This window comes from Lycium barbarum, chromosome 11 (genome assembly GCF_019175385.1).
Source record: "Lycium barbarum isolate Lr01 chromosome 11, ASM1917538v2, whole genome shotgun sequence".
In the NCBI taxonomy this organism is placed as follows: domain Eukaryota; kingdom Viridiplantae; phylum Streptophyta; class Magnoliopsida; order Solanales; family Solanaceae; genus Lycium; species Lycium barbarum.
Genome location: NC_083347.1, coordinates 33526056 through 33532062, shown reverse-complemented (window position 1 = coordinate 33532062; position 6007 = coordinate 33526056).

The following is a 6007-nucleotide window of genomic DNA, read 5'->3' as shown; positions in this document are numbered from 1 at the left end:
GGAAATTAACCTAGTGAAGGCAGAAAACATTAATAAGGAAAAAGGGATAAATCAGATGTTGAATCCAAATTCAGTAATTGGACTCTATTGTTGAATCTAGATGTTTCTATGAAGCCTTAGCCGCTCAATGTTAATCCTTTTTCAATATGATTTTGAGAGCCTTTCAGATAAGCTTCAGGAAAACCAGATACTGAGTGTAGTATGAACAACCATTTTACCATGCAAATTAGTCTCGATAAATCATCTAATAAGTTCAGTGTGAAAACAGGAGGTCTGTCAAATGAGAATACGTGGATGCCCGAATGGTTTTATCTTAGCTTTGGGTATGAAGTAGAAAACTAGCATAAACATCTAACAATCAGCCCAAAAATCTAACTTTCATACAGTAACCAATCCCAAACACCTTCATGAATGATCTTCCAATGCACCAACAAGTATACTCGCAAAGACACTTGATAATGGCGATGCTCACAAATCTTGAATAATAGATTCATAGCACCAGAGGAGCCAGATAGACAGAAAGCTTTATATAATGTTCTACGCATATCCAAATAACAAAGTAAAAGCAACTAATAATCTATAGCAGGGGAAAGGAACAAAGACATAAACTTACAAGAATCTTATTTCATGTTCTTTTTTAGAGTATATCAACAGCGAAGAAGAGTTTGATATGAAATGCTCAAAAAGGCCATAGCAGGGTAAAGGAGCAAAGACATAAATTAAGAAGTTGCACGCAGAGTTTGATATGTAACTCTCAACAAAGCACTTTTCATTGTAAACTGCAGAATGGAAGTGCAATCCAAGTATCGATATATGGAAAAAGGATACATAATGTGGGAAATTAACCTAGTGAAGGCAGAAAACATTAATAAGGAAAAACGATAAATTTCTAAGCAAAGAAATACATATTTATGAGTAATTGAACAGAAAGTTGCACATACATAAATTGAGCAACAGACTTAGACACTTCTTTTTTTGTAAATCCACTAGGTGAGGTGTCTACGGCTAGTTTTTAAAGAATTTAAAGGATTGTTGAACCAAAATAAATATGCACCACTTATCATTGTTTCATATGCCGTTGAATTAGGAACATAACCTTTTTGTCGCTGAGGACGTGGATTAGGATTACCAATAACAAGTCAAGTAATGTGTCTGAACCAAATAAGGTAGGGGCAGGGGCAGAGCCATGTTAGCTCCAGGGGGTTCATCCGAACCCCCTCGGCGAAAAATTACAGTGTATTTTCAAAGTTAAAATTATTTTATTATGTATATATAGTAGATGTTGAACCCCCTAACTTCTACGTGTATTTACCTTTTAGAATTTTTGAACCCCCTAGATGAAAATCTTGGCTCCGCCACTGGGTAGGGGTCATCGTACCGAAGTGGTTCAGGATTCACTGGTGCATTAAAAACACGTTGATGCCGTTCGTTCCAAAAAGGCAACCATTGTGCATGCTCCAACTCCCAATTTGTATTCGGCCTTCCCCGACGATCGTGGTGAAAAAGTGTGGAATCAAATGGAAACAAAGCTGGTATCTCCTGTATCAACCTAAATTGCCTCATAACTCGATCAGGCAAGTGAACTTCGACCACATCCTAAAAACAGAGTGTGACTCTAGCATGCCACATGTCTCGTCCAACACGACAATAATCGGGAAGGCTCTCAATTAATTCATCAGAATATGGTTCCTAGATAAACTACATGAAAAAAAAATCAAATAAGTCTTTACAATTACAAATGAAATTAAAATCAAACTAATACCACATTGTACCTGATCCTCCATCAAAGAATCAAATGCGTCCCTAAAAACTTTCAACACATGCTTGGTAGTGTCGGTCCAACTAAAACATGCAAACCATCTAGTAGCATATGGACCCCTAGGTAAACCAGCAGGAAAAATATTGTGCGTATCCCTTTGTGCTACTATCGGGGACCTGAGGACAATAACTCTCTTCGATGCCCAAACCTCAAGAATAGATATAATTAGGTAATTATAAACTAGAAGAAATATAGAACACAATTTGTTTCCTTATTAGGTATACCTGTAGTAGTGACAGGAATCCTGCTGTCACGACCCAGCCCATGGGTCGTGCAGGCACCTACCATATTACTACCCTAGTAGGCGAACCCTTACCAACTAAACCCAACATTTAAACAGTTGCGACAACAATCTTTCAAAAAAAAATCACAAAATTATAGTAAAAGCTTCGTACAGACTCTGTTTTGAAAAACAATAAAACTGAAACGAAATTCTCAGAATCTAGTCTAGACAGGTACAAGAGCTCCGACTGTATAGAAAGACAAAATAAATGACACAGCCTCTGCCTGGAGTAGGATGAGCGAGGCTATAGGAGAATGCCTGATAAATCCTCATGACAAAACTTTAACTAAAACCTGCAACATATCTACACCCCAAAAAGGGCGTACCAAGAGTAGTATTGGTACACCACATGTACTGGTAAGCATCACAGGTCGACTAAGATGAGTTCACGCAACACAATGTAAAGTCAATAAGATAAGCAAATAAGTCAATGAACCTCAAGATTCTCAATAAAGGTTATTACACCCTCACCACTTACCTTTCCACTCGCAGCTGTTCACTTCTTTTATTTCCAAGAATTACATGTGTTCTACTTAATCACAATCGTTCCCTTCCTTTCATCCAACCTATTAAATCTCGTCGCCGCGCTCATCATATCCTCTAATTGCTACCCTTTTGTCCACAAAGTTCTCCTACTCAATTTACTTACTACTATACGATGCACCTAGGAAATGGTTCACTATCTGAAAATCCGCTACTACACTTATCTTACGTTAACCACCTCTCCACACATAATTTCGACGAAACCATAAAGATGAATAGGCAATACCAACGACGGTAGTACACACATGCATAACATAGAAATATGAGATGTAGTGCAATGCAGAATGCGATGCAAGGGCCTAAACACACTGTACATATATGCTAACTGATGTGATTGCTCAGTAGTCATGACCTGCATGGGACCCATGGTCTCCATGTACCACTCGTTTCGGATCCACTCCTTGGACCCGAGGCATAAACCCTCCGCTCCGGAAAAAACCTCGGACGCGGATCCGTATCATATAGAATACTCGTATCCAACTTAACAGCCAAAAGACCAGATAACGCAATTTACCATACTCAGCCTTTCCTGCTACATGTCTTTCTTCAGAACCCATGCAATACAATGCGATGATGTAATAAATCAAACAAGTCATGACTCATGCCCTTGATGGGCATTGTACTAATCCGACCTACTTGGTCCTCTCAATACAAATCTCTAATTTACAAGATAGACAGCCATGCGAATAATTCAATACAGCTAAAACTAAAGACGAAAATCACCCTCTCCTAGGGATGCATAAATTAAACACGAAGTACCCCTTAGTGATAATAGCACTCCCATTAATAACTACTCATTGTTACCCTAGCTACTATTTACACATGATTTTAGTTACATTATAGAATATGTCCAAACAAACTCCATATCTGAAGACCTAATCATGCAGTTTCCCATCAACTCTAAAAGTATATACGATTTACTAATCAAGTCTAACTCAAGTAAACCATAACCTACCTCATTGACGAACAACTAATTGATTCCCCTTTGAATTGTTCACCTTTCTAACCTTCATCCGAATCCATGAGAGGTACTAGCCTTAGGGAATGGTGGAGAGGAAAATAGAAAGGTCTTTTTTTCTTGGTGTCAAGGATTTTTCTTTCATATGAAACCTATGAGCAACCTTCGAGAGTCTTGTATTGAAAAAGGAGAGAAAAATAAACTAAGTGACCAAAAACGAGATCACTGCTCCGCGTGGACCGTTGCGGCGGTCGAATTGCTGCTATAGTGGTCTACTTCCTTCGCTGGCTCACAGTTTTCTAATTCTTTCCGAAATTGATTTTTCCCGCTCTTAACCCTTAAAACACACCATAGAGCTTATTATTTACGATCCTAGACCTAGATCGGGCATGGGTTCGCGAAATATTAAATAACAACCGGAGTCGTTACACCAGATACCAATTAAACCACCGTTCGTCCTCGAACGGAGGAGGGTGAGGTAAGGGTCACCTTCCTGGGCCCTACACTATAGGAGATAGGATTTTGAGCTAGCGACATAGGGGCAAGGAAATTTTTCAACACAGAATAAAAATTTCAAGGACACCGCTATAGCGGTACCTCTGCAGCAGTTGAATTGCCGCCCGCAGCGGCCTTCGACCAGAAGCAAAAATAAATGGGGTGAACTGAGTTCACCCCTCCCACTTCCCACTCATCCCCCATAACCGAAAACTTCCCCTCTTCCCACGAAAATCATCCCCCCTTATACACTACTCAATCCCCTCATCTCCGCCTCACTTTCTTATAACCACCCTACCACTTTCCATTTACCAAAACACTACACAAAATCTAATAAAATAGAGGGTTTTCTCTACACCCCAAAGTTCACTTTTCTCTTGCCAAGCCTGCAGATCTCTCGCTATTTCAAGGTATGTGCTCTCTTTCACTGTCCTATAACTTGTCTATGTCTTCCTATTAAGAAATTTTCATGCTTAACCTGCTAGATTAGGAAGAAATTTCAGTTTTCTAGACAACAAAGGGTTTTCTGTTCTTGGGGAGGGCAGTTCCTTGGATCATGGAGGGTTATTTCACGTTCATATTGTTTTAGCAAAACTTTATACTGAAGATCTGCTCAAAAAGAGGTAGTTTTATGTTAGGGTGGGATGTTTTATAGTGGTGCAATTTTTCGGTGTTCTTGCTCAAAATTTTGGTTACTAGGGTAGTTAAACTAGGGTAGAATAAGTTGTAAAAGTCATGCATGCTATCATACTACTTGATCCTTGAAAAAAATAAGGAAACCATGGTGAAAATTTTGGGTTTGCAAGAGGTTGGGGTAGGAATTTTTCAGACTGGAGAAGGTGGGTCCGCTGCGACGGTCCTCCCACCGCTACAGCAGTAACGTTGTAGTGATGGATCAATCGCTGGGAGCGGCCCTTCTGATTTAGGAGGTAGTTGTTATAGTTGTCACCTGCTCACTATAGCAAGCCCGCTACAGCGACGAGGCATCGTTATAGCAACGCCTTGCCCGTTGTAGCGGCCCTCTTACCGCTATAGCGGGTTCGCTACAGCGGTCATACCACTGCTGCAGCGGAGCTGCTTCAGGCAGAAATGAAAATTTGGATTTTTTTACTATTCCACGCATGGTCTATCACCGCTAGCTTTTAGTACTACATTATTCTACCTCTGTTTTCCCCTTTTTCAAGCTAACTCTCTCACTTTACTATGGCGGATCAACAACAACAACAAGGACCATAAGCACCTGCTCCCTCTCCCCCCCTCATACGTCAAGTTCCCCACCCATGCTTGTAAAAGGCGTTACATGGAACATCAGACTAAGGTCCTGCTTCACGAGCGGGCTTTTATTATGGATCGGGTTGAGGAGCTAGCCCCGGATTTCTGTCAAACTCTACACCGCATTCGTTGGGGTCCTTTAGTCGAGGAGCCCTGGAATATCAATTGTAACTGGGTCAGGAAGTTCCATGCTATGCTCCCTACTGTGGATTAGACTATCCCGGAGCCGCAGATTACTATCCGAGGGGTTGACATAAAAGTGGGTGTTGAGGCCATCAATGTCGTTCACGGGCAGCCCAACCCTCCACAGGAAAAGCTTCGGACCAAGGACATTGACGGAAATGGGCCTGGTTGGTGAGGATGTTGGTGAGAGAATCAAAGAGGAGGAAGGCTACCTGGGTTGTCTCCCGTTTGGCTATTAAGATTAGACATTTTACTCTTGAGGCCCGGAGGTGGTTAAACCTCGTTGCCCGATGGGTTCGCCCTTCGAGCAATACTACTGATGTCACTTACCCACGGGCCTTTATGGTGGCTTGCATCCCGGATGGTGTGCCTATGAATGTGGGTATGCAGGTGATCGAGGAGTGGCGGGGTTTTATGGCCAAGGCTGGCCCGAGCTTGATGCTTCCTTCCCTCA